The 27,500-nt window shown below is 37.6% G+C and overlaps 18 non-coding genes across 18 annotated transcripts; 13 read left to right on the top strand and 5 right to left on the bottom strand.

The window, feature by feature from the left end:
• Nucleotides 1-718: 718 nt before the first annotated feature.
• Nucleotides 719-790, top strand: Trnat-agu. Its single transcript has one exon. It is a non-coding gene; the product is annotated as a tRNA-Thr (tRNA).
• A 334-nt stretch (nt 791-1,124) lies between these two features.
• On the top strand, nt 1,125-1,197 carry Trnat-agu. The gene has a single exon. It is a non-coding gene; the product is annotated as a tRNA-Thr (tRNA).
• A 1,162-nt stretch (nt 1,198-2,359) lies between these two features.
• On the top strand, nt 2,360-2,432 carry Trnat-ugu. The gene has a single exon. It is a non-coding gene; the product is annotated as a tRNA-Thr (tRNA).
• Nucleotides 2,433-3,710: 1,278 nt separating this feature from the next.
• Nucleotides 3,711-3,783, top strand: Trnat-agu. Its single transcript has one exon. It is a non-coding gene; the product is annotated as a tRNA-Thr (tRNA).
• A 2,645-nt stretch (nt 3,784-6,428) lies between these two features.
• Trnat-ugu lies at nt 6,429-6,501 on the top strand. Its single transcript has one exon. It is a non-coding gene; the product is annotated as a tRNA-Thr (tRNA).
• Nucleotides 6,502-7,361: 860 nt separating this feature from the next.
• On the bottom strand, nt 7,362-7,434 carry Trnat-agu. Its single transcript has one exon. It is a non-coding gene; the product is annotated as a tRNA-Thr (tRNA).
• Nucleotides 7,435-8,444: 1,010 nt separating this feature from the next.
• Nucleotides 8,445-8,517, top strand: Trnat-agu. Its single transcript has one exon. It is a non-coding gene; the product is annotated as a tRNA-Thr (tRNA).
• Nucleotides 8,518-8,873: 356 nt separating this feature from the next.
• Trnat-agu lies at nt 8,874-8,946 on the top strand. The gene has a single exon. It is a non-coding gene; the product is annotated as a tRNA-Thr (tRNA).
• A 1,566-nt stretch (nt 8,947-10,512) lies between these two features.
• On the bottom strand, nt 10,513-10,585 carry Trnat-agu. Its single transcript has one exon. It is a non-coding gene; the product is annotated as a tRNA-Thr (tRNA).
• A 1,095-nt stretch (nt 10,586-11,680) lies between these two features.
• Nucleotides 11,681-11,753, top strand: Trnat-agu. The gene has a single exon. It is a non-coding gene; the product is annotated as a tRNA-Thr (tRNA).
• Nucleotides 11,754-13,415: 1,662 nt separating this feature from the next.
• Nucleotides 13,416-13,488, top strand: Trnat-ugu. Its single transcript has one exon. It is a non-coding gene; the product is annotated as a tRNA-Thr (tRNA).
• A 788-nt stretch (nt 13,489-14,276) lies between these two features.
• Trnat-agu lies at nt 14,277-14,349 on the bottom strand. Its single transcript has one exon. It is a non-coding gene; the product is annotated as a tRNA-Thr (tRNA).
• An 832-nt stretch (nt 14,350-15,181) lies between these two features.
• On the bottom strand, nt 15,182-15,253 carry Trnat-agu. Its single transcript has one exon. It is a non-coding gene; the product is annotated as a tRNA-Thr (tRNA).
• A 1,228-nt stretch (nt 15,254-16,481) lies between these two features.
• On the top strand, nt 16,482-16,554 carry Trnat-ugu. The gene has a single exon. It is a non-coding gene; the product is annotated as a tRNA-Thr (tRNA).
• A 383-nt stretch (nt 16,555-16,937) lies between these two features.
• On the top strand, nt 16,938-17,009 carry Trnat-ugu. Its single transcript has one exon. It is a non-coding gene; the product is annotated as a tRNA-Thr (tRNA).
• Nucleotides 17,010-19,383: 2,374 nt separating this feature from the next.
• On the bottom strand, nt 19,384-19,456 carry Trnat-agu. The gene has a single exon. It is a non-coding gene; the product is annotated as a tRNA-Thr (tRNA).
• Nucleotides 19,457-20,988: 1,532 nt separating this feature from the next.
• Nucleotides 20,989-21,061, top strand: Trnat-ugu. The gene has a single exon. It is a non-coding gene; the product is annotated as a tRNA-Thr (tRNA).
• Nucleotides 21,062-25,168: 4,107 nt separating this feature from the next.
• On the top strand, nt 25,169-25,241 carry Trnat-agu. Its single transcript has one exon. It is a non-coding gene; the product is annotated as a tRNA-Thr (tRNA).
• Nucleotides 25,242-27,500: the final 2,259 nt, after the last annotated feature.

Genomic DNA, 27,500 nt, shown 5'->3' with positions numbered 1-27,500 from the left:
TTGTGTTCTGTGACCCTTATTCTTTGTCGAATGTTATTCACGTTTTTCCTACTTCTTTCGTTAGCAGTATATGTAGACTCGTTCTATATTCCGGGTTTAGCTCGAAATACGCAATGGCATGTGATAAGAGTAGCAATTTCATATTCAGTTCTGCCCCCTTTTGGGCAAGGGAACATATTCCTGCTGAGAGGGGTCAGCCAAGGTCATGCTATAACCCATAACCTCATGGACGGCTGTGAGAAAGGTTGTCATTGCCGACTAGTTTACCACGATGCTCTTGGAAGCATACTTTCCTAGGAGGAACTACTTTCTGTATTCCACCCACCGGAGTATGGACAATTAGTCTATGATTTCATGGGTATAATAAATTTGACAGCTAATGTCTCCATCACCAACGTGGATGTGAAGAATGGAAGAAAGGACAAAGAATAGTGGAGATGACGAAGTATCTTATCAGATCTTTTTTTATATCAGGAAGGCCTCCAAGTTGATGTTCCAGAATCTCTACTCACTACAGTATGACCTGCCTTTATGCCGGAAACAATTTCTGCTTAAAAATAAAGAATAGATAAATAATAATAATAAATAAATAAATGCATAGTGTCAGCTCTGCAGCAGAAAGAGCGTCTATATCTTGCATCTGGATAAAACTCGCAGAAGGGCTGCATGACCATGAACGCTTGCAATTTATGTACTGTTTCTAACTTTCCGATAAGAAGCCCCATAGCTCAGTGGCTAGAGCGCTGGTCTAGTAAACCAGAGGCCAGGAGTTCGATTCTCCTTGGAGGCAGAAAGTGATCATTATCCTTTATGTTACAGAAAAACCTTAACACGAAGAACAGAGGAGCAGACAAAATAATCTAACGGCTTACAGTCCATATTTAATCAGTAATCAATCCGTGTTGTAACACTGATTGCAGTCACCAGAATAAAAAGTATTTCTCTCCTTGAAGCCTTTAGCTGGTTGTGGTTGTAAGGTCAATATGCAATTGCTGCCATGCATAACCAGAACGAAAAAAAACTCACAATATTCACTGGCTGCAAATATTTAATTAACAAACTTGAAAATTAACTTTCATGAAATCTTAGTTTAAAATGTGTACTAACAATCTCTATACAGTGAAACCTCCATAGCTCAGTGGCTAGAGCGCTCGTCTAGTAAACCAGAGGCTAAGAGTTCGATCCTCCTTGGAGGCAGAAAGTGATCATTGTCCTTAATGTTATCGAGGGAATTTTAAATGAAGAGAATAGGGAAACGCGCATCATTAGTTGATGGCATACACGACGTGCAGTCCATTTTTAATTTTATGAGCCCTTGCTTTAATAAGTGCATCGTCTCCTGTGCATCTGCGGAAGGCTTCATAGTTCAGTGGATAGTTCACAGGTATAATAAACCAGAGGCTAGCAGTTTGATCCTTCTAAGGAGCGTAGATCAAATAGGATACGTGCGTTACAGTCCATGTTTGCTCAGTACTTTCTCTAAGTAGCATACTGTATCCTCCTGTATTACTGATCCTGTAAATCTCTAAGAGCTCGTATGCATGGCTGTAATGAATTTAAAAATTGTTTTATCTTAACTCTTAATAAGACTTCGGGGGTAGCTGCTACCCACTGAATTATCAGAATTTACCTAACTTATCAGAAATGTTTGTGCCAGTTGCGTATATTTAAGTTACAGCTCACTTCTATGCAAGTTCTATATAATAAGAGATCTCCCCACCGCTGTTCTACATATCATGTGAGCGGAACTTAGGTTCTACGGTATAACAGAAAAGGCAATATAGATAAGACAAATTACTTCTGATTATAACACGAGGGTTAGATAAAATAACAGGAGCAGGTATAGGGTTGGGGTGCAACTAGGTATGTGCATAATACAAATAGTAATAATGATAACAACGGTAATGATAATGATAATGATGGCAGTGGTATCATGATTGTTATTGATATTATCATTATTTTTATTAGTATTTTTATTATTACTTTCGTTTATTTTACTTATGATATGCAGCCAATCACTGAACACAAAGGGATTGCGAGATACTATCACACATAGACACTAGCTGGCCAGTACCAAATACTGGAACTGTAGCAGATATTGCTACTAGATATCAGGTTAGACAGATGCATATCCTGATCTGATCCCTCCTGACGAGACCATTAGACAAAGACTATCAACACATTCTGCTAAAGGCTGTAATGAGTAATCTACGTTTGATGGTAAGATTTCTCAGTAACATAGTCAGTTCCGTTCTTGCAGTTTTCCGTCTATATCTTGCATCTGGATAAAACTCGCGGAAGGGTTGCATGACCATAAACGCTTGTAATTTACGTACTGTTTCTTGCCATACGATAAGAAGCCTCCATAGCTCAGTGGCTAGAGCGCTGGTCTTGTAAACCAGAGGCCAGGAGTTCGATCCTCCTTGGAGGCAGAAAGGGATATTTTTTCTCTGTATTGATCAAAAACTTTAAGTAGAGGGAGACACACACATAACTGACTAATAGTATACACGAGGTGCAGTCCTTGTTTTTTTTTCAGTAATTCTCAGTGATTTAGCACCGGTTGCCAACACCCAGTAGTAGGTAGATATTGCACCCCTTAAACCTTTTGGTGATTATGATTATTCAAGAGATGGTATGAATGACAGTAATAAAATAAGATAAATATCAGAATATCTACCTTCAGCGAAATTTGAGTTACAAATATGTGAAAGCCGTTAAATACTGCATGACATGTGAAAAAATCCTGTTTTAACACAAGTACTGTTTCTTTGCTCAGTAACAAGTGCTGGTCTAGTAAAGCAGATGAGAGGCCAGGAGTTTGATCTCCCTTGGAAGCAATAAGTGATCATAGTCCTTGTCCTTTATTTTATTGAGAAAAAATGATATCAATAGAATACAGACATTATTAGCTAATGATATACGTGCAGTGTAGAAAGTAGTTGTTCTCAATGATATTACTATTATTAATGTTATTATCATGGCAAGGTAACCCCAAGATCTGCCAATCATATATATTCTATTCTCACTCTCGCCTTTCGTGCTATAATCAGAAGTATTCTATCTGGTTTGTATTGCCTTTTTTTGATAAAATGTAGGTGGACCAGAGGACCAGAGTTTAAGTTTTCTCTCTAAGCCCCACTCGAATGTTCAGTAGGTCAGCAGTGGTGTGAACTGTTTTATATAAACCTCGTCTAGAAGCGGGCTGCATACATACCTGCTGGGCACGCATGAGCAATCAGATTTCGGAAAAAATAGGCGAATAAACCAAATACATTATTTATCATTATACATCATGCATACTTTCTCTTGTAGACTGACAAGATCAACAAAACAGGAGCACAATATAGCACTAAAAGCAAGTGCTGAATAAACCAGACAATACCTTGTATATACCAATAGTTTACTGCTTCCAAGGAGGATCGAACTCCTAGCCTATGAGAACTGCCGGTGAGTCCCTACCCTTGGCAGCAAATATTTTTTGGAAGAACAGCTCTCTGTAATGCACCCGCCGGCGTAAATGGCTTAGACTTTTTTTTCGTAGGGATGCTAAATATGGCAGCCGTGAATATCACCATCACCAATAATGATGTAAATTATGTAAATTTCTTTCGCATGAGAGGATTCCATTAGAAGGTTGAAGTTGGTGTTCCAGTACTACTTAACCATTTCACTTACAATGTCTGCTAATTCTAAGTTTAAGAAAGGAAGCCTCCATAGCTCAGTGGCTAGAGCGCTGGTCTAGTAAACCAGAGGCCAGGAGTTCGATTCTCCTTGGAGGCAGAAAGTGATCATTGTCCTTTATGTTACAGAAAAACCTAAACACAAAGAAAAGCGAAGCAGACAAAATAAGCTAATGGTATATTGTCCATATTTAATCAGTATTTGGTCCATATTGTAACACTGATTAAAAGCATCGGAACAAAAAGTATTGCTCTCCTTGGAGCCAGAAAAAAAAAAAAAAAAAAATATATATATATATATATATATATATAATATATATATATAATATATATATATATATATATATATATATATATATATATATATATATATATATATATATATATATTATTTATATACGCTGCAAAATTTGAATTTACAAACTCCTTCTTGGAGGCAGAAACTTATCAGTGTCCTTATTATTATTGAGGAAATTTTACATGAAGAGAATAGGGAAACGCGCATCATTAATTAATGGCATACACGACGTGTAGTTCATTTTTAATGAAGTGCTTGGCCCAGTAGCATATTAACAAGACAAGTATTACACTTAAAACCTTTTGCTGATTATGGTTAATATGTTAATATGCAGGAGCTGATATGCAGATGATAAGTAGAATAATTTGCTATTATTTTGACTGAAGTGAGATAAAACATCTTCGGCAAAATTTATACTTACAAAGTCGTGAAACTTATAAGTGCTGTATTTGAGTTACAGCTCACTTCCATGCAAGCTCTATATACCAAGAGATCTCCCCATTGCTGTCCTACATCTAATGTGAGCGGAACTTAAGTTCTACGGTATAACAGAAAAGGCAATACAGACAAGACAAATTACGTCTGATTACAACATAAGGGTCTGAGAAAATAACAAGAGCAGATATATGGAGGGGGTGCAACTAGGTATATGCATAATACAAATAGTAATAATGATAACAATGGTAATGATAATAATAATAATGATGACAATTGTATCATGATTGTTATTAATATTATCATTATCTTTACTAGTGATATGTATTAATACTTCAGTTTATTTTACTTCACGTGATTTGCTGCCAATCACTGAACACAAAGGAATTGCGAAATACTACCACCCATAGTATGGCCAGTACCAAATACTGGAAGTGGAACAAATATTACTACGATTAGATATCAGGTTAGACAGATGGCGTGTGCATAACGAACCATCCTAACTAGACCTTATCTGACTGGGAGGCAGGGAAGGACAGGTGCGTCCCATTTTCATTCATGTGTCAATTTGGATGAGGAAATCGATGGTGGAATCCTGCATCTTTTTCCGCCCACCATTTCACTGGGAAGTATCACCTTGGGATAAACATCCTAGAAAATAAGTAGGTAAACATTTTTCTTTTCTCTTCTCTTTTGGCTAAATCCCATTACTGATCAGCGTCCTTGGTGTTAATACCCGGGAAAGTGTTTATATGGTTGTCTTACAGTAAATTCACACTGTTAGAGTTTTTTTTAGCGAAATTACATGTGTAGTTTGGAAATAAGAGTAAATTATGCATTTTAGCGCATTTTGTGATACATGACAACGTTGACTGGACTCGCCTCCGACGCCATTTCTAATCTGTTTTAAGTCTACAAGGCCAGTAATGATGTTCTGGATGATTTTGAAAACTCGGCACCACAGATATGATATAAGATGTTTAGATCATCTTTAGAGGAGGAAAGTGACCTACAAGATTTCCAAGAATCGATTCCAGGACTCCGAGTATACCTCCAGCAATACCAGTAGCGATTCGGATCTCAGACCTCAGAAGGAAAACACGATGAGGAACATTAGAAGGAACTTTGCCGAGCCGATATTGACGACGTCGAGGTCAAAAGTCGTTGAGGGCAGCCGATTGAGAGTGAGGTTTTCGTCTATGCAGGGCATGCTTTAATTGGCAAGAATCTGTCTATAGAAAACATCCGTAACAAGATAGTAAAGTAATTAATTTTATTGCAATACCTAAATTATACTTGCTGATATACTTAGGTTTGTGTTCTGACCCTTATTCGTTGTCGAATGTTATTCATGTTTTTTTTTCTGTTTCTTTCGTAAGCAATATACGTAGACTTGTTCTCTTTTGCGGGTATGGCTCAAAATGTTCAATGGCATGTGATAAAAGTAGCATTTTCATATTCAGTGTTATCCCCTTTTTGGGCAAGGAAACATTCCTGCACAGAGGGGTCAGCCAAGGTCATGCCATAACCCATAACCTCATAGACGGCTGTAAGAAAGGTTGTCACTGCCGACTAGTTTACCACGATGGTCTTAGCAGCAGACTTTGCTAGGAGGAACTACTTTCTGTACTCCACCCACTGGAAGATGTACAATTAATCTATGAATTCACAGGTATACTAGATCTGACAGTTAATGTCTCCATCACCAACGTTGCTGTGAAGAATGGAAGGAAGGACGGAGAATGATGGAGATGACTAAGTATCTAATCAGATTTTGTTTTCACAAGTGTCCACACCAGGAAGGCCTCCAAGTTGGTGTTCCAGAATCTCTACTTACTACAGTATGACTTGCCATTATACTAGGACCAAGTTCTGCTTAAAAAAAAAATGTATGTTGCCATCTCTGTAGCAGAAAGAGCATCTATATCTTGCATCTGGATGAAACTCGCTAAAGGGCTGCAGGACTACGAACGCTTGCAGCTTACGTACTGTTTCTTACTTTCCGATAAGAAGCCTCCATAGCTCAGTGGCTAGAGCGCTGGTCTTGTAAACCAGAGGCCAGGAGTTCGATCCTCCTTGGAGGCAGAAAGTGATAATTTTTCTTTATATTAATGAAAAACACACACAACTGACTAATGGTATACACGAGGTGCAGTTCATGTTTTTGCAGTACTTCTCAGTGATTTAGCACAGATTGCCAGCACCCAGTAGAATGTATATATGGAACCCCTAAAACCCTTTGATGTGTATGATTATAAAGTTAGTATTCAAGAGATGGTATGAATGATCATAATGAAATAAGATAAATATCACAATATTTACCTACAGCGAATTTGAATTACAAATATGTGAAAACATATATTTTTTTTTAGTACAAGAACTGTTTCTATGAATATAAGGAAGCTTCCTTTGCTGAGTAACAAGTGCTGGTCTAGTAAATCAGATCAGAGGCCAAGAGTTCAATTTTCCTTGGAGACAGAAAGTGATCATTGTCCTTTATTTTGCTGAGAAAAGTTGATATCAATAGAATACAGATACTATTAGCTAATAACATATAATAACATTATGTAAAGTACATAATTGTTATTGATGTCATTGTCATGGCAAGTATCTATTGCCATTTTGATAAACTGTAGCTGGACCAGAGGACCAGAATTTCCTTTCCCTAAGCTCCACTCGAATGTAGGTCAGCAGTGATCTGTTTTATATAAACCTCGCTGCAGATTTAATATACCTATTGGCTACGCATTTGCAATCACATTTCCAATAACTTAGGCGAATTCTGATTAGGTGTCTACGGTTGAAAATAAACCAAATATATGATTTATTACAGTCATGCATGTCAACTCCTGTAGACCAAGATCAACAAAACAGGAGCACAATATAGCACTAAAAGCAAGTGCTGAATTAACATGGATAATACCTAATATATACCAATAGTTTCCTGCCTCCAAGGAGGATCGAACTCCTGGCCTCTGGTTTACTAGACCAGCGCTCTAGCCACTGAGCTATGGAGGCTTCCTTCATTTTGGAATAAACATCACACATCTTGTAGAAAGTGTTCATACTCCACTTTTAGGTTTTACAACTCTTTTAATAGAAATTCGCTACAGATCAATATTATATTTCATCCAAATTAATACCAAATGAGTTAAATGATTATGGTTGTTCATGTGACCTGTATATTAACTTCATAACCACAATAGCCAAAACGTTTTAGTAGTAGTAGTTATCTTGGTATGCCACTGAGAACAAGTACTTTAGTAAGCATACACTACACGGCATGAAAAGTTCGTGCAACACACGGTTTTCACGTTTGTTAATTCTAAATTTACTGCTGGGAAATATTGTGAAATCTAATTTTATCTTTTTCATTTAAATATACCAGTGCATGCTCGTATATATGCACTTTATATTCATAATCAGAAAAAGGATAGAAGGGGTGCAATACATGTCTTATCCTGGTGCTTGCAACCAATGCTACATCACTGAGAACGAATACTGATTAAACATGGTCTGGCTTATTTATGCCTTTTGTTCAGGTTTCTCAGTAATAATATGATCACTTCCTGCCGTGTGCACCTTGGCATGTGATAGAGATAACAATTATATGTTTAATGTCACTCCTACCTGGCAATGGTACCTAAGTCATGCTGAAAGGAGTCAGGCAAGTCATGCCATAACCCATGACTTCATGAACGGCTATGAGAACTTGTTTACATTCCTACCCTTGGCAGCAAATATTTCTTGGAAGAACAGGTCTCTGTAATCCACCAGCGGGCATAAGTGGCCTAGATTTTTTTCGTAGGGATGCTAAATATGGCAGCCGTCAATATCTCCATCGCCAATAGTGATATAAATTATGGAAAGAGGCCGTTTACATAAAAGACGTTTTGGATGGGGATCAAGGGCCTCACCAAACCTTTCTTTCGCATGAGGGATGTTTACATTAGGAAGGTTTAAGTTGGTGATCTAATGCTACATGACCACTTCACTTACTATATGTCTGCCAATCCAAATTTGAAGAAGCCTCCATAGCTCAGTGGCTAGAGCGCTGGTCTAGTAAACCAGAGGCCAGGAGTTCGATCCTCCTTGGAGGCAGAAAGTGATCATTGTCCTTTATGTAAAAAAAAAAAAAAAAAAAAAAAACTAAGAATAAAACGGACAAATAAGCTAATGGTAAACAGTCCATGTTTTCTCAGTACTTGGCCCTATTGTACCACTGATTACAAGCACCAGAACAAAAAGTATTGCTATCCTTGAAGCCTTTAGCTGGTTTTAGTTATAAGTTCAATGTGCAATTTCTGTAATGCATAACCACATTGACTATTAATTTAAAAAATTACAATATTCACTTGTTGCAAATTTTGAATTAGCAAACTTGTGAAAAGTGCTACATGAACTTTTAATGAAGTCTTAGTTTAAAAAGTGTACTATTACCCTCATACTATAGTGAAGCCTCCATAGCTCAGTGGCTAGAGCGCTGGTCTAGTAAACCAGAGGCCAGGAGTTCGATCCTCCTTGGAGGCAGAAAGTAATCATTGTCCTTAATGTTGTTGAGGAAATTTTACATGAAGAGATTTGGGAAACGGGTATCATTAGTTACTGGCATACGTGATGTGCACACATATGAGTGAAGTGCTTTGTCCCAGTGGCATATTAACAAGACCAGTATTGTAACTGAAACCTTATTATGATTATGGTTAATATGTTAATATGCAGGAGCTGACATGCACATAATAAATATAATACTTTGCTATTAGTGTGAATGATGACATAAAACATCTGTGGCAAAATTTGCATTAACAGAGTCGTGAAACCCATAAATGTTGTATGGTCATTTTATGAACCCTTGCCTTAATAAGTGCATCGTCTCCTGTGCACCTACTGCGGAAGCCTCCATAGCTCAGTGGACTAGTCTAATAAACGGGAGTCCAAGAGTTTGATCCTCTTAGGGAGCAGAGAACAAATAGTATACATGAGCTACAGTCCATGTTTGCTCAGTACTTGCTCTAAGTGGCATACTGTATCCCCCTGTATTATTGATGCTGTCAATATATAAGAACTGGCATGCATAACTGTAATGAATAAAATTATTGTTAATAAATTATCAGGGGTAGCTGCTACCCATCGACCAATCAGAATTTACTGAATTTATCAGAAATGTTTATGTCAATTGCGTATATTTAAGTTACAACCCGCTTCCTTGCAAGGTCTATATAATAAATTAGGTTTCTGTGTTATAACAGAAAATGGCAATACAGACCAGACCGATTACTTCTGATTATAACATGAGGGTCTGAGAAAATAACAATAGCAGATATAGGGATGCAACTAGGTATATGTAAAATGCTAATAATGATAATGATGATGGCCATGGTACCGCGATTGTTGTTAATATCATCTTCATTAGTGTTATTATTATTATTATTATCATTACTTCAGTTTATTTTATTTTACGTGATTTGCAGCCAATCACTGAACAAATGAACTCTTGGCCTCTAGCCACTGAGCTATGGAGACTACACTGCATAATGAGGATAATAGCTCACATTTTAAGATTTCATTAAAAATTGTATCATTTTTCACAAGTCTGTTACTTCCAAAATTGCAACAAGTGAATGTTGTAAGTTTTAAAATATTCATTGTGGTTATGCATGACAGAAATTTCACATTGACCTTATAACACGAACCAAGTACTAATTAAACACAGGGGCGTCACTTAAGGGGGGGTATGGGGGGTGGTTCATCCCCCCAACTCTTAAAAAAGCCTCTTTTTGCAGGGCAAAATCTAGTTCTGCAGGGCAAATTTTCTGGTATCTATAATTCATAATTTTCTACCAATAATACGATATATAATACTGGTTGATGGTCCATTCCGGGCTACTTATAAAGAGCTAGTGAGCATTTTCTTTTTCGTGATTTGCAGGGCAAAAATTATTTTTTTAGGGCAAATTTACCCGTCACCCCCCCAACTCATAACAAGAATTGACGCCCCTGATTAAACATGGACTGTGTGCCGTTAGCTTATTTAGTCTGCCTCTCTGTTCTTAGTGATAAGGCTTTTCTGTAATATAGAGGACAATGATTACTTTCTGCCTCCAAGGAGAATCGAACTCCTGGCCTCTGGTTTACTAGACCAGCGCTCTAGCCACTGAGCTATGGAGGCTTGCTTTCCTAAAATTAGAATTAGCAGACAAATCATAACAAATGGTTATGTAGCACTGGAAGACCAACTTCAACCTTCCTAACGTAAATATATCTCATGCGACAGAAAGGTCTGATGAGGTGGCGTCTTTATTTCCATAATTTGCATCACTATTAGCGATGGAAATATTGAAGGCTGTTCTATTTACCATTCCTACAAAGAATAATAATAATAAATAAAAATATTATTAATAATGAATGAAAAGTAAAATTAAATAAAATTAATATTGGCCACTTACACCGGTGGGTGGATTACAGAGAGCTGTTCTTGCCAAGGGATGTAAACCAGTTATCGGCAGTTCTTGTAGTCGTTCATGAGGTCATGAGTTTTGGCATGGCTTGTCTGACCCCTCTCAGCATGACTTATGTTCCCTTTTCAGGTAGGAGTGAACATATAATTGTTACTGCTATCACATGCCAAGGTGCACAAGACAGGAAGTGATCATTTTGTTACTGTGAGAGCTGAACACAAAGAGTAGAAGCAGCTAATTACCTAATTGTATAAATGAGTCAGCTCCATGTTTAATCAGTATTCGTTCTCAGTGATGTAGCATTGGTTGCAAGCACTAGGACAAGACATGTATTGCACCCCTTATATCCTATTTCTAAATATAGTTGTGAAGTGAATATATACAAGCTGCCATCATTGGTACATTCAAATAAAAAGGATAAACTTATATATCACAATATTTACCAGCCGCAAATTTAGAATAACAAACTCGTGAAAACGTGTTGCACATGAGCATAAGCCTACTTGGAGGCAGACAGTGTCCTTTTCTTTGCTAAGAAAGCTGGACATGAAAAGAGGTTGATAGGCATCATTAGTCAAGGATATACATGCCGTGCAGTGTATGCAGTGCAGTGTTTTGGGTATTACGGTTATACAGGAAATCACACGCACAGCCATAATTAATTAAATTATTTGCCATTATTTTGATGAAATAAGATTAAAAAGGTGTTACAATATTGACCTGAATTTCTATTAACAGAGTCGTAAAACCTAAAAGTGGAGTATGAACACTTGCTACAACATAAGTGATGTTTATTTTTAAGTGAAGCCTCCATAGCTCAGTGGCTAGAGCGCTGGTCTAGTAAACCAGAGGTCAGGAGTTCGGTCCTCCTTGGAGGCAGAAAGCTATTGGTATATACGAGGTATTGTACATGTTTACTCAGCACTTGCTTTTAGTGCTAAATTGTGCTCCTGTTTTATTGATTTTGTCAGTCTTCAAGAGTTGACACGGATGTCTGTAATAAGTGATGTATTTGGTTTATTTTCAACCGTAGACAGCCAATCAGAATTCGCCTAATTAATCGGGAATCTGATTGCACATGCGTATCCAGCAGGTATATTAAAACTGCAGCCCGCTTCTAGGCGAGGTTTATATAAAACGGATCACGCCCCTGCTGACCTACTGCACATCTGAGTGGAGCTTAAAGAGACTTTTGATTATATCACAAAAGAGAGAGAGAGAAAGAGCGAGAATGGAATATATATGACTGGCAGAGCTATGAAGAGTTACCTTGGCATGACATCAATACTAATAATAATGTCATTGAGAATAAATACTTTATTGACTACACGACGTGTATGTCATTAGCTAATAATCTCTGTATTGTATTAATATCTGATTTTCTTATTAGAATAAAGGACAGTGATCACTTACTGCCTCCAAGGAAGGCCAAACTCCTGGCCTCTGATCCGATTTACTAGACTTACGCTTGCTACTGAGCTATGGAAGCTTCCTTACAGTCTCAGAAATAGTACTTGTGTTCTTACGATTTTCACATATTTGTAACCCAAAATTCGCTTCAGGTAAATATTGTGATATCTATATTATTTCATTACGGTCATACATACCAGCTCATGAATATTAACTTTACATTCATAATCACCAAAAGGTCTAAAGGACTGAGGGGTGCAATATCTACCTCGTACTGGGTGCTGGCAACAACAACAACAACAAAAAACATGGACTGTACCTCGTCTATACCACTAGCCAATTAGTCTCTTTCTACTCTTTGTGGTAAGGTTTCTCGAACTCCTGACCTCTGTTTTACAAGACCAGCTATGGAGGCTTCTTATAAAGTAAGAGAACAAGTCTACGTATACTGCTGACGAAAGAAATCTTTAGTACTACGGTATGACCTTCCTTTATACCAGGAACAACTTTTGCTTTTAAAAAAAAAAATGTATGTTGGCAGCTCTGTAGTAAAAAAAAAAAAACACTAGAAAAAAGTCTCTCCTGCTCTGGTCCCGCCTGCCGAGTCCATCAGAATGAGACCATCAACATCATTCTGCTAAAGGGTGTGACAAGTACTCTATGTTTGATAATGATCAGTTTCTGCCTCCAAGGAGTCTGCCAAAGCTGCAAGAATGAATGATGATTATTCACTGTTTTTTCGTCGATCTTAGAATAGTTATTGATATTGGATGACTGTAATGTGATAAGCCTGCGGTATCTTCTGTATTTTAACTTCTGTAATTATGAGTAGTAATGAAATTGTCGATTTTTTTTTTTTTTTTTTTTTTTTTTTTGGGGGGGGGGTCCATAGGTCCATAAAAAGGCACTGAAATTATTTTGCTTCGGTATCAGGCATCTTGAAACTAGCGGAAGGGAGAAAGGGTATTTTTTCCTTAGATTATTGAGGCACTCTTCTCTTCATGGTAAGGTTTCTCAGTACCATAATCCGTTCCTTCCTTGCAGTTTTCCGTCTGTATCTTGCATCTGGATGACTCGTGGAAGGGCTGCATGACCATGAACGTCCGCTATCCACTCTTTACATGATAAGAAGCCTCCATAGCTCAGTGGCTAGAGCGCTGGTCTTGTAAACCAGAGGCCAGGAGTTCGATCCTCCTTGGAGGCAGTAATATTTTCCTTTATATTATTAGCACAGGTTGCCAGCAGGTAGCACAGGTAGATATTGCGCCTATTAAATCTATTGGTAATTATGATTATGAAGTTAATATTCAAGAGCTGGTATGCATGACCACAACGAAATAAGATAAATATCACATTTACCTACAGCGAAATTTAAGTTACAAAATATTTGAAAACCGTAAGTACTGCATGACATGTGATTAAGACTTGTTTTAATATAAGTCCGTTTCTGAGTCTGTTAGGAAGCTTCTCTAACTCTGCAGCAAGTGCTGGTTTAGATCCTAGGCCAGGAGCTGATCTTCCTCAGGGGCAGTAAGTGATCATTGCCCTTTATTTTATTAAGAAAAGTTAACATCAAATAGGATGCAAATATTACTAGCTAATGACATACACGTGCAATCTATAAAATTCTTAGTCTCAATAATATTATTATTATTAACAAACTAGATCTGCCAGTCTTTCATATTCTGTTCTCTCTCTCTCTCAGTTTTTTCGTGTTATAATCAAATGTACCAGAATTGTCTTTCTTTAAGCTCCACTCAGATGCGCAGTAGGCCAGGAGGGGTGTGATCTGTTCTATATAAAACTTGCCTAGAATGGACTGCAGCTTTAATATACCTGATGGTAATCTGTAATCAGATTTCTGATAAATCAAGGGAATCCATAAACCAAATACATTATTCATTACAGTGATCTTGTCAGTCCTGTAGACTGACAAGATCAACAAAACATGGGGCACAATATAGCACTGAGAGCAAGTGCTGAGTAGCTTTCTGCCTCCAAGGAGAATCGAACTCCTGGCCTCTGGTTTACTAGACCAGCGCTCTAGCCACTGAGCTATGGAGGCTTGCCTCGTAGTAGCGTAAACATCACACGAATCCATACTGCACTTTTAGGCTTCACAACTCTATTTTATTTCATCCAATCAATACCAAATTAATTAATCATGGTTGTGCATGTGATCTCCTGTACATTAGCTTCATAACCATAATATCCAAATCTTTTTTAGTGCAATAGTTACGTTGGTGCCGCTGAGACCTAATACTTTATTAAATCAAAGGACAACAATCACTTTCTGCCTCCAAGGAAGATCATGCTTCTGCCCTCTGGTGTACTAGAATAACAGAATAATGGAGGTTTCCTTACTTTGGTGAAAGACTAACACACACACACACACACACAAAAAAAAAAAAAAAAAAAAAAAAAAAAAAAAGTAAACCAAAAGTGCCTTTTGGTTATGATTATATAGTTAATAGTCAAGAGCTGGCATGTATGACCTGCAGTGCAATAATGAAAAAAATGTGAAAACTGTAAGTACTGCATGAACATGTGGTGAAAATCTGTTTTAACACAAGTACGCTTTCTAAGACTATGTAAGAAAGCTTCCATTGCTCTAGTACCAGAGTTTTAGCTCTGCCCACATGATCAGCAGTGGTGAGATTTGTTATAAAAACCTTGCTTTGCAGCTTTAATATGCCTGTTGGGCATACATGTACAGTACACCCAGGCGGATACCGATTGGCTGGTGCATAGAGTCACTATCTAGGATTAAAGATACCCCAAGTCATAAATGCCAGGAACTCTTATATAATGCAAGATCAACAAAACAGGGTAAAAATGGCTCTAACAGCAACTGCTGAGTTAACATGGATTGTATCTTATGAATGCCAATAGCTTTCTGCCTCCAAGGAGGATCGAACTCCTGACCTTGGTTTACTAGACCAGCACTCTAGCCACTGAGCTATAGACGCTAAATTTGTATCATGTGTGGAAACACTTGTTATAAAGTTGTTATAGCAAGTGTTCATAGAGCAATTACTGGCTTCACAACTTGATTACTACAAGTTTTAGATATTGTAAAAGGGTTTATTTTATATGATCCAAATAGATGTCAAATCATTTTATTGATTATGGCTGAACATGTGAGCACTTATATATTTACTTCATGATCATAACAGCCAATAGGTGGTGCAATACTTGTCTTGTTAGTATGCCACTGACACCAGGTACTTTATTAATCATACACAGCATGACGTGCATGCCTTTAGGAAGTGATACCTGTATTTATTAATGTAATACATGACAACTCCTGTATATTCACTTTCTAATCTTAATCAGAAAATTATTTACAGAGAGTGCTTGCCACCAATGGTAACATCACTGAGAATGAGTACTGATGAAACATGACCTATGGCTTATGATGTCATTAACTCTGTCTGCTCTACTTTGTGTGTTAAGGTCTCTCACTACATAATGATCACTTTCTGCCTTCAAGACATTGTACCTTGGCATGTTCAGTGCCATCCACTAGCTGGGAAAAATCATACTGAGAGGGGTCAGCCAAGCTATGCCATAACACTTAACCCCTTGGATGACTATGAGAACTGCCGATAAGTGGTTTACATGCATTTTTATTTATTTATTATTATTATATATATAAATATATATATATATATTTTTTTTTTTTTTGGGGGGGGGTATTAAATATGTCAGTTGTCACTTTCTCAATCACCACAAGTGATGTGAAGATAGGAAATGACGCCACTTGCATGAAGGACTTTCTTGATGGAGATGATAAAGGGCCTCATGAGACCTTTCTTTTGCATGAGAAGTGTCCACATTAGGAAGGTCTTCTAGTTGGTGCTCCATGATCTCTGTGCATTAAAGTATGGCCTTTATGCTGGTAGTATATATAAAAAGGAAAACAAACGTGTAGCCCCAACTGCGGCAAACGGGGGGACCAGAAAACAAATGTGATTTGCGCGTCCTGCTCTGGTCCCGCAGGCCGAGACCATTAGTCTTGGGCAATCTCCATCATTCTTCCAAAACTGAGACGAGAAAGGTTCCTTAGTACCATAATGATCAGTTCCTTTCTTGCAGTTTTCTGTCTGTATCTTGCATCTGGATGAAACTCGCGGAAGGGCTGCATGATCATGAACGCTTACAACACACGTACTGTTTCTTGCTGCAAGATAGGGAGCCTCCATAGCTCAGTGGCTAGAGCGCTGGTCTTGTAAACCAGAGGCCAGGAGTTCGATCCTCCTTGGAGGCAGTAAGTGATAATTTTCCTTACATTATTGAGAAACCTTACCATGAAGAGAAGAGGGAGACAGATAATTGGCTAATGGTATAAATGAGGTACAGTCTATGTTTAATCAGTACTTATTCTGTGATGTAGCAAGGGTTGCCAACAATTAGCACTGGGCAGGTATTGCTCGCTTTAAACTTCTTGGTGATTATGATTGAATAAGATAAAAGAAATGTCACAATATTTATCTGTGAAATCCATAAATACTTCATGAACATGTGATGAAAATTTAGTTTAAAAATACTGTTTTTTGGAGTATGTAAAAAGAAAAAAAGAAAGAAAAAAAGGCAGAGGCCAGGAGTTCAGTCTACTTGGAGGCAGAAGTGATCAATAATTACTGATGTGAAGCCTCATAGCTCAGTGGCTAGAGCGCTGGTCTTGTAAACCAGAGGCCAGGAGTTCGATCCTCCTTGGAGGCAGAAAGTGATATTTTTCTTTATATTATTGAGAAACATTACCGCAAAGAGTTAAAGGAGACACAGTTGGCTAATAGCATGCATGGGGTACAGTCCACATTTAATCAGTACTTATTCTCATTGATGTAGCATGGATTGCTAGCACCCAGGACAGGGCAGGTATTGCACCCCATAATCCTTTTGATGATTATGATGATATTGTCTTTATTCAAGAGCTGACATACCTGACCGTGATAGAAATATTATTTTAAAAATATTTGAATACCCTTAAGTACTGCATGAGCATGTGATGAAAAAAAATGTTGGTACTTTTCTGGGACTATGTAAAAAAAAAAACTTCCATAACTCTGTGATTAGTGATGGTCAAGAAAGTCCGAGGCCAGGAATTGTCTTCCTTGGAGGCAGTAAGTGATCATTGTCCTTCATTTTATTGAGTAAGCCTAGCATGAATAGAAGACAGCTATCATTAGCTAATGGCATACACGCCGGGCATTTCTGTAATTACTATATCCGGTACTTCGTTATAATGGCGTTATTGTTATTTTGCCAAGGTGACCCTCCCATACAGATTTTTTTCCCTCTCTTTCTCTGACCATGTAATCAGATGTATTCTATCTGGTCTGTATTGCTGTTCATTTTCTTCTTAACAAGTATTTTATCTTTCTAAGCTCCACCCAAATGTGCAGCAAGTCAGCAGTGGTGTAACCTATTGTTAAAAAGACCTTGCTTAGAAGCAGGTTTCCATGTTTCCAATAAATTAGGTGAATTCCGATTGGTTGTCTATGGTCAAAAATAACCAAATACTTTATTCATTACAGCCATGCATGCCAACTCTTGAAGACTGACAAGATCAGCAAAACAGAAGCACAATATGGCACTGTACTGGATAAACATGGACTGTACCTCGTGTATACCAATAGTATTATGCCTTCAAGGAGGCCTCTGGTTTACTAGCCACTGAGCTATGGTGGCTTCCTTTACACAAGTTATAGCAAGTTTTCATACAGAGCTTATAGGTTCCAACAACTTTGTTAATATAAATTCTCTACAGGTAAACATTGTACCATCATCCAAATTAATACCATATCATTTAATAGATTATACTTGTGCAAGTGAACTCTTGTATATTAACTTTAGAACCATAATAGCAAAAAAAGTTTATGATGCAGTACTTGGTGTTTTGGTATGACACCGAGACCACGTATTTTATTGATTATAGACTGCAAGGCTTGTATGCTATTAGTTTTTTGAATAGTCACTTTCTGCCTCCATGGAGGATCAAACTCCTGGTCGCTGGTGTAGACAAGTCATCTAGCCAGTGAGAAGAAGCAGTACATATATCAAGGCAAGTCTTCATGAAAAGCTTGTGCAACGCTGATGGTTTTCAAAAGTTTGTTAATTAAATATTTGCTACAGGTTAATATTGTAATATCTAATTTCGTTTTCTTTTTTCTTTTAATACTTATTTGGTAATGCATGACAACTCTTGTATATTAACTTTCTGTCCTTAAAGAGAAAATGGTTACAAGGGGTGTAATACTTACCTTGTACTGGTGCTTGCAACCAATGCTACATCGCTGAGTACTGATGAAACATGGATTATGGCTCATGTATGCCATTAGCTTATGTCTTTATGTTCAGGTGAAAGCAGTAGCACTTATATGTTCAATACCATCTCCTACCTAGGCAAGGGCACCTATGTCATGCTGAGAGGAGTCAGCCAAGGCCATACCATGCTGAGGTGAAACAGTCAAAGTCGTGCTATAATTGTTGGTCTAATAAATCAGAGCCCAGGAGTTTCTTCTTTGGAGGCAGTATGTGATCCTTGTCTATTTTACTTTAGAAAATAGAATAGAATAGAAGTGGGTGACCTCTGACCTTCATTTTATAATCAGAAGTATTCTATCTGGTCTTTTGCTATTTTATGTTAATGCGGAGCCTATGAAAAGACAGCTGGACCCTTGGACCAAAAAAAATTCTATAAGCAGCAATAGCGAGATCTCTCGTTATAGACCTTCTTTGGAAGCGGGTTGATGATAATTACATTTGCTAACCGTGCTTTTGGGTTGAGGGTTCAAGTGCATGTTAATGCAACCCGGTCAGTGAAAAGGTGTAAAAAGCTGAGGGTGGTCTGCAGCTTCAATATACCTGCTGGGCATGCGTGTAAAACCAGATTTCCTTTAATTAGGCAGATTCTGATTTGACCCTACATAGTGGGCAGGTGTCGACCACTATGCAAGGTGAAAGAGAAACCAAATATCTTTATTACAAGCGTGCTTGCCAACTCTTGTATATTGCAAGATCAACAAAATGGGGCAATATGGCACTAATAAGCACTGAGTAATGTGGACGGTACCTCATTATACCAATAGCTTTCTGCCTCCAAGGAGAATCGAACTCCTGACCTCTGGTTTACTAGACCAGCGCTCTAGCCACTGAGCTATGAAGGCTACTTTTAATTGCAAGGAAACAGCACATATGTTATAGCAAGTGTTCGTACAGCAGTTACTGCTATAAGAAGTCTGTTAATACAGATTATTTACAGGTATCTATTGTAACATCTGTTTATCTTATTTCATCCAAATAAATATCAAATTATCTTAATGACTTTGGTCGTACATGTGAGCTTCTATATATTTACTTCATAACCATAACAGCCAAAGGTTTTAGGTGCAATTCTTGTCATGTCAGTATGCCACTGAGACCAAATTTTTCATTAAGAATACACCACACTACATGTATGCCACTAGGCAATGAAGCCTGTCACCCCCTTTTCATGTCAAACTTGATAAATTTAATGACAATGATCACTTTCTGCCTCCAAGGAGGATCGAACTCCTGGCCTCTGGTATATTAGAATATCGGTCTAGTCACTTAATAATGGGGGCTTCATTACTATGGTGAAGGAGCAGTGCATATAACAAAATAAGTCTCATTTCATGAAAGTTCACTTCCTATTAATATTTATGAGGGTATTGCATGGCAACTCTTGTATATTCGCTTTCTAAACTTAATCAGAAAGTGGTTACAAGGCAAAAAGCGAACTGGTGTACGAGAATAGTGGCCTAATCATTATTTTGGTGAAATAGTAGTACCTGTTTTCGTTGGTTTGTAAATTTAGATTTGCTGCCGGTAAATACTGTGATATCTGTTTTTTCTCTTTTACCATATATTACGGGAATGTATGGCAGTTTGTACTTTCCTTGTCTTGGTGCTTGCAATCAACACTATATCATTGAGAACGAAGACTGATTAAACATGGGCTATGACTCATTTTTTCCATGAATTTATGTCTGTCTGCTTCTACTCTTTGTGTTTAGGTTCTTAAACATTCTGCCTCCAAGACCTAGTACACCATAGCTTGTGATAACGGTAGCAATTACTTGTTCAACCATCACCTACTTTGACAAGGAAACCTAATTCATGCTGGGAGGGGTCAACCAAGGCATACAAATGAGTAATTTCATTCTGGAAGGGGTCAGCCAAGGCATGCTATAATCCTTGACCCCATGAGAACTGCCGACAGAAGATCTTGCTTGGAGAAACTGATCGCTGTACTCCACCCACTGGACGATGGCCTGTATACATATATTTTTCTTTGTAGGGATGCCAAATATAACAGCCTTCAACGATTCCATCGTCTACAGTGATGTGAAAAACTGAAGAATGCCACTTGCTTGAAAGAAATTATTGATGGAGATGAGGAAGGGCCTCATCAGACATTTCTTTCGTATGAGAAGTGCCAACATCAGAAAGGCCTCCCAGTTTGTGTTCCAGAATCTCAACTCTGCAGCAGAAAGAGGGACTGGAAAACGAGTGATTTGTGTCCCATGCTCTGGCCAAGCCTGCCGAGAGCATCAGGTAATCCTCTGTTGTTTTTGCTCCGAAATTCATTAAATAGTTGATCAGTATTAAGTGACTGGATTATGAAAGACCACGAACACTTATTACACAAGTATTGTTTCATTCTCGATGAAAGGAAGCCTCCATAGCTCAGTGGCTAGAGCGCTGGTCTTGTAAACCAGAGGTCAGGAGTTCGATCCTCCTTAGAGGCAGAATGGTTATTATGTATTTTTATTGGGAAGCCTTACCACGAAGAGTAGAGAGAAACAAACAATAGACTAACGACATTCACTATGTACAGTCCATGTTTAATCAATACTTGTTCTCAGTGATGTAGTTACCAGCACCCAGGCGAAGGCAGGTATTGAACTTTTTGGTGATCACGTTTATGAAGTCAATATTCAAGAGCTGACTTACATGGCCGTAATAGAATAAGTTTGAAGAAATGTCACAATATTCATCTACAGCAAAATTAAAATGTGTAAAAACTATAATATCTACATGAACATGTGATGAAGAGTTGCTTTTACACAAGTGCTGTTTCTGAGACTACATGAAGAAGCTTCGAATATTCAGCTATTGCTGATCTAGTAAATCAGAGGTCAGAAGTTCGATCTTCTTTGGAAGCAGTACATGGAAGAGGGTAACATATATCACTGGCTAATAGCATACACAGTGCAGACTGTATTTAAAGTTATTAATGTTATCATAGTTGTTATTATGCCAAAATGATCATGGTTAGATCTGCCACTGTCAATCATATTTCTCTCTGCCTTTTTTCTACTGATGGCTAGACCATAAACTACAATTTTCTTTCGTTAAGTTCCGCCTATAGTCGCAGATCAGCAGGTCAGATTTCATGCTGAAGCATTAATCTGCTTGATGGGCATGCGTGTGCAACCACCTTTCTGATAGATGAAGTGCATTCTGCATTGTTCTGAACAGTGACACACCCACACACTTCCAAATTCAAACTGGGACATTCTCAAATGTTAATCCAACAGTTGGTCCACCTGGTGCAGAGTTGGATTTCACTTGCTAGGTCATGGAAGACTTATATGGAATCGACCTATTTCCAACACTTTTGGAGGAGGTGAATGGCATTCCAGCCACTGGGGCGAAGGGATGGTGACTTGAACATGCAAACTGGAATCTTTTTAGATCGACTGCAGTAATGCAGGGATCTGTGAATATTTCCAGTGTGTTCAAGATGCTGTTGATCACTTCACATCACGAATTCACCTTACGGCAGAAACATCCATTCCCAAAAGTAGTGGGCAGTGCCGTCGACCTCCGTTACCGTGGTGGTCTGATGAGTGCCAACAAGCTGTCAGAGCAAGAAAACCGTGCAGCAGTCAAAGAGATCTTAGGAACCGTTCTGTTGTAATATATTCTGACTCTCGTAGTGCTTTGTAAGCATTCAAGAGCCTAAACTCACCACATTCAGTTCATAATTAGCTTGCACTGATGTCAGCACGTAAGAAGATAACTGTGTTGGGTGTCAGTGCATGCTGGTATCCATGAGAATGAGCGAGCTGATCGGAGGGCCAAGGCAGCTGGCACTCAACCCTGTGATGTTCATATTCCTCTCCCATACATCAACTTCAAAACATCAGAAGTTATCTTTGTGATAAATGGAAGGAGAAATGAAGGTATACCCCTAGAAACAACTTCTGAGAGATTAGAGATGACCTTGGCAGTTGGGTGATCAGCATCCATCCCAGCCGACAGGTGGAAGTTATATTAACAAGGCTGAGAATCGGGCACACAAGACTGATTGACTCATAGGCCGATGATGGCTAAAAGTGAAGCATGTTGAGGGATGCCAAGAGCCATTGACGGTCGCCTATGATGTGCATAATTCTCAGACCAAAGACGTATGTACTTGTCTCCCTATATACACTGAGAAAATATATTGGAGGAGGATTGTAACTTAGGTCATATGTTTCCTAAAGGAGACTAATATTTTAAACTAACTTTAATTATGCATAATATTTATGCAATTATTATATACTTTTAAAGCATAATACTTGTTTTTATTATTTATTTATTTATTCTTTAATGAGATACATTACTTATAGATTTTTTCAACGTTTTAAATAGTTTAACATAATCCCACAAGATAATTTTTAAAAATCAAACAAATAATTCTGATTGGTCAAGAATAAACTAATTACTTTTTCATTCATTATGCACGCCAACTCTTGCATACTGACAAAATCAACAAAACATTATGAGTGCAATATATAACTGAGAGAAAGTTATGAGTAAACATGAATTGCATCTCGTGTAGCTTTCTGCCCGCAAGGAGGGTCGAACGACTGGCCTCAGGTTTCCTAGACCAGAACTTTAGCTACTGAGCTATGGACGCATCTTTTCATAATACAGGAAACAAATCTTAGCTCTTAATCCCTATCATCTCATCATGTTCAGCTTTCCTTAAAAATTAAAGGACAATGATCACTTTCTGGTTCCATGGAGGATCGAATTCCTTGCCTGTGGTGTACTAGAGAAGGGCTTTAGCTACTGAGTAATGGAGTTTCAAAGTAAGTCTTCATGAAAAGTTCAACCAGCAATTATGGTCTTAACGTTTGTTGATTTAAATTTTGCTACAGGTACATATTGCAATAGCTATTTTATCTTCTTCATTCAAATATGTATTACGTTAATACATGACATTTCTTTTATGTTCACTTCAAAACCATAATGAGCGAAAGGTTACAGGGGGTAGGCGCCACACTGAATACTGATTAATCATTGACTATGGCTCGTGTATGTTTATTAGCTTATTATGTCTGCGTGCCTCTATCTAGGAATACATATATCATTCATATTTGGTGATTCGAATATGAGAGGTCTGCAACAGCATTCACTCGTGCAAATTGAGCGGATTTGTAATTAAAACCTTAATAAGCGTCGCAGAACTCCATAAAACATGAACCCTCACAAAAACTTGACTTATCAAGGGTTAAATGAGCAAAGATAGAACAGATGTCACAATATTAACCCATGTCAAAATTAAAAATTACAAAGTTGAAAAAGGGCCATCAACTCTTACCACACATTCATATGTTTCTTTTAAAGCTAAGAAAGTCTCTATAGGTCAGTGAGGAGAGAGCTAGTCTTGTAAATCAGAGAACAGCAGGTCCTAGGGAGCAGGAAGTGATAATTTTCTTTTATATTAGTGAGAAACTTTACCATGAAGAGTAAAAGTAGACATACACAATAGGCCATAGATATAAACGAGCTACAGTCCATGTTTAATCGGTACTTATTTTGTGATGTAATATGGGTTACCAGCATTTTTTTTTTTTTTTTTTTTTTTTACTCTTGGATGGACTTCAGAAGTTCTTAGTCACCAACGAGATAAATATTAGCTTTATCTATCTTACTTGTTAATATTTTTCTTTGACTTTTGGATTAATATCATTGATATATATATACATATATATATATATATATATATATATATATATATATATATATATATATATATATATATGTATACACACACACACACACACACATATATATATATATATATATATATATATATATATATATATATATATATATATATATATATATATCGATGTTGGGGGAAAAATCAAGAAAATTTAATGAATGGAGAAATTAGGGGAGGACACGTAGTACCTACTAATTGACGCCTTGATAGCTGAACACTTGTGGAGCCATCTGTGTAAAAAATGGTCACTTCATGTACCCGCGGCCATTGCGTTAACCATTTTGGCGATTACAATTATTAAGTCAATATACAAGAGATAGCATAAATGGTCGTGCGGGAGTAAGATAAAATAAGTGTCACAATATCCACTTGCTGCGAAATTTGGATGCAAACATTTATAAAAAAAGAAAAGAAAAAAGAGAGAGAAAAAAAATGTCCTTTATGAAAGCTACCGTAACGTAGAGGCAAATGAGGCTAACACACACTCACACTTTGCTGGTCAGCAAGGGCTGTGTGTGTGTGTGTGTGTGTGTGGGCAGGAGTTCAGGCCTCCTTGAAGGCAGAAAACTTAAAATGAGAAGAGGGTGAGCTCATGGCATATGTCCATGTTTAATAAAAGTACTTGTTTCCAATGTCAAAACAGCAAGACGGATATTACACCTCCCAAAAGCTTTTGATGATTATGGTCATAAACTTGCATAAATTACTTGTTTATTCATTTGAAAGATAAAAATATATCAATACATGTGTTATATTTACCCGGGGCGAAATTTGTATCGACAGATTTGAAGTTCTGGTATTACAATACCATTTTACAAACACTGGCCACATATGTGCTATTCAAAGGAAGGAAGCCTCCATAGCTCAGTGGCTAGAGCGCTGGTCTAGTAAACCAGAGGCCAGGAGTTCGATCCTCCTTGGAGGCAGAGACATAGTTTTCCCTTACGTTACTAAGAAACCGAACACGAAAAATAGAGAGAGGAATGATAAGCCAGTGGCATCCATGAGCTACAGTCCATGTTTACTGAAGTACTTTTTCTAAGTGGTATAGTGGTTCTGTTTTTAAAGTTGATATTTAATAGATGGCATGCACAGCACTTGAATTTGTTTATTTATGAAGTATAGTAAGACCCGTGCACAATATTTACCTGTGGCAAGATCTAGATCAACAAGTTTGTGCTGCATGGCATTTCAAAAAACTTGTCAAATCATGCACGGTTTTCATATAATGAAAAGAAGTTTTTATAACTCAGTAGCTTGTGCGCTAGTCTAACAAACCAGAAGCTATGAGTTCGGACCTCCTTGGAAGAAGTTAGTTGTAATTTTCCTTTGTGTTATTGAGAAAACAGACATTTTGGGCTAATGGAAAGTTGACGCTCCCTAAATCCAGTCTTTTTTTAACGGTAGGTTCATGTTTGAGCCGCCGTGGTCACAGCATGATACTTAATTGTAATTTTTCATGTTGTGATGCTCTTGGAGTGAGTAGGTGGTAGGGTCCCCAGTTCCTTTCCACGGAGAGTGACGGTGTTACCTTTTAGGTAATCATTCTCTCTATTTATCCGGGCTTGGGATCAGCACTGACTTGGGCTGGCTTGCCCACCCAGACTGGATATATATATATATATATATATATATATATATATATATATATATATATATATCCAGTCTACTACCCCCTTATTCCCAAAGGACATGTATTATGAAAATACTCCCTCCCCAATCCCTTGCTCGTTGTCGTAAGGGGGAGGGGGTAGAAGACGGAGACTGAGGCCCAATGTAGATCACCCCAACCCTGAACCTCAGCTCTCGGCTCAGGTAATTTTGTACGGTCTAATCTTCTTTCCTTTTCATTATCTTCCCCAGCCCCTTCCTTCCCCTGTCCGATTCCTAAGGTGCGAGAACCGTGCTGAAAGGATGAACGGCTGACTATGGACTTACTTAATTTGCAAATTTAAGAGCTGGTTAGAATATTTCTACAAATCACTATTACTAAAGCTACAAAATTGATGTCATATAATAAGAATATCAGTTATGTACATGTCTACATGAGTGTGGTACCTTTTGACCACCTATAGTGTAGTGCAGTCTACCAAAATGATATTTCTAATATAATATAAATATTGCTAATATAAACCAAAAATCAAAATCTCCCTCTTCAGTACTTGGCTTTTCCAAACGGAATGAAGTGTCAACAGTATAGTCCTCATAGTCTCTTGCAAGTGTTTTCTGCATCTGGCAACTTTTATAGCACTTTAAGTTGACAAAAACACTATCCCTGTGCTACATGTGGCCCTCATGACACTTTATCAACACGTTACTGTACTTTTGTGAGAATCAGAACAAGAATCTAAATTAATTTCATACAGACCCACCTAAAGTGCCTAACAGAGGAAATTTTACCATTTTTCCATGGGTGTCGTATGTGCTGTTGTAATCAGTAAAGGTGCATGCATGGAGTTCGGTAGCGTGAAATATGGTAGTCGTGAATACTGTTTACTATATACTGCATACGGCATATCAGAGTACGACTTATTTCGTCGTTCGCTGTAGTCGTTTATATCATTAATTGATATAGGTATAGTGAATGAACCTTTAATTTGTTTTATTATTTTTTCCCTTGTTTACAATATAGCTTGAAGATAATTTAAGATAATTGTAAGTATGAACACCTTTATTTCAATATTTGAAAGAGACACCAATCCTTTTAACAAATAACCACTATTACATGTTTGAAGGTTTTGCCTCGATGAACATATTCAGACAAAACACACACACACACACACACACACACACACACACACACACACACACACACACACACACACACACACACACACACACACACACACACACACACACACACACACACACACACACACAATCTCATCTCACCTCATCAAAATTATCGGCCCTGTACCTCGTTCCTACTCCTACTCTGGGTTTTTTAAATAGCATTGTTTTGTCTTTACCCGTGACGTTGGGTGAGCTTTTCATATTATTTCGCTCGTTTTCATGGCAATCATGATAGTATATCCTCCGTACTATTTCATATCACTCCTTTATTTCTATTTAGTTTTTATACGTGTGTATATCCCCTTTATCGGAAGAAACAATTTGATTCTCGGTTTCCAAATGAATATGAGTTTAGAACAAATTTCAGTTTTCATTTCTATTAAAGTTTTATA

Source organism: Penaeus monodon, chromosome 14, assembly GCF_015228065.2.
Source record: "Penaeus monodon isolate SGIC_2016 chromosome 14, NSTDA_Pmon_1, whole genome shotgun sequence".
Taxonomy (NCBI): Eukaryota; Metazoa; Arthropoda; class Malacostraca; order Decapoda; family Penaeidae; genus Penaeus; species Penaeus monodon.
This window is presented reverse-complemented; position numbering and strand designations above follow the sequence as displayed.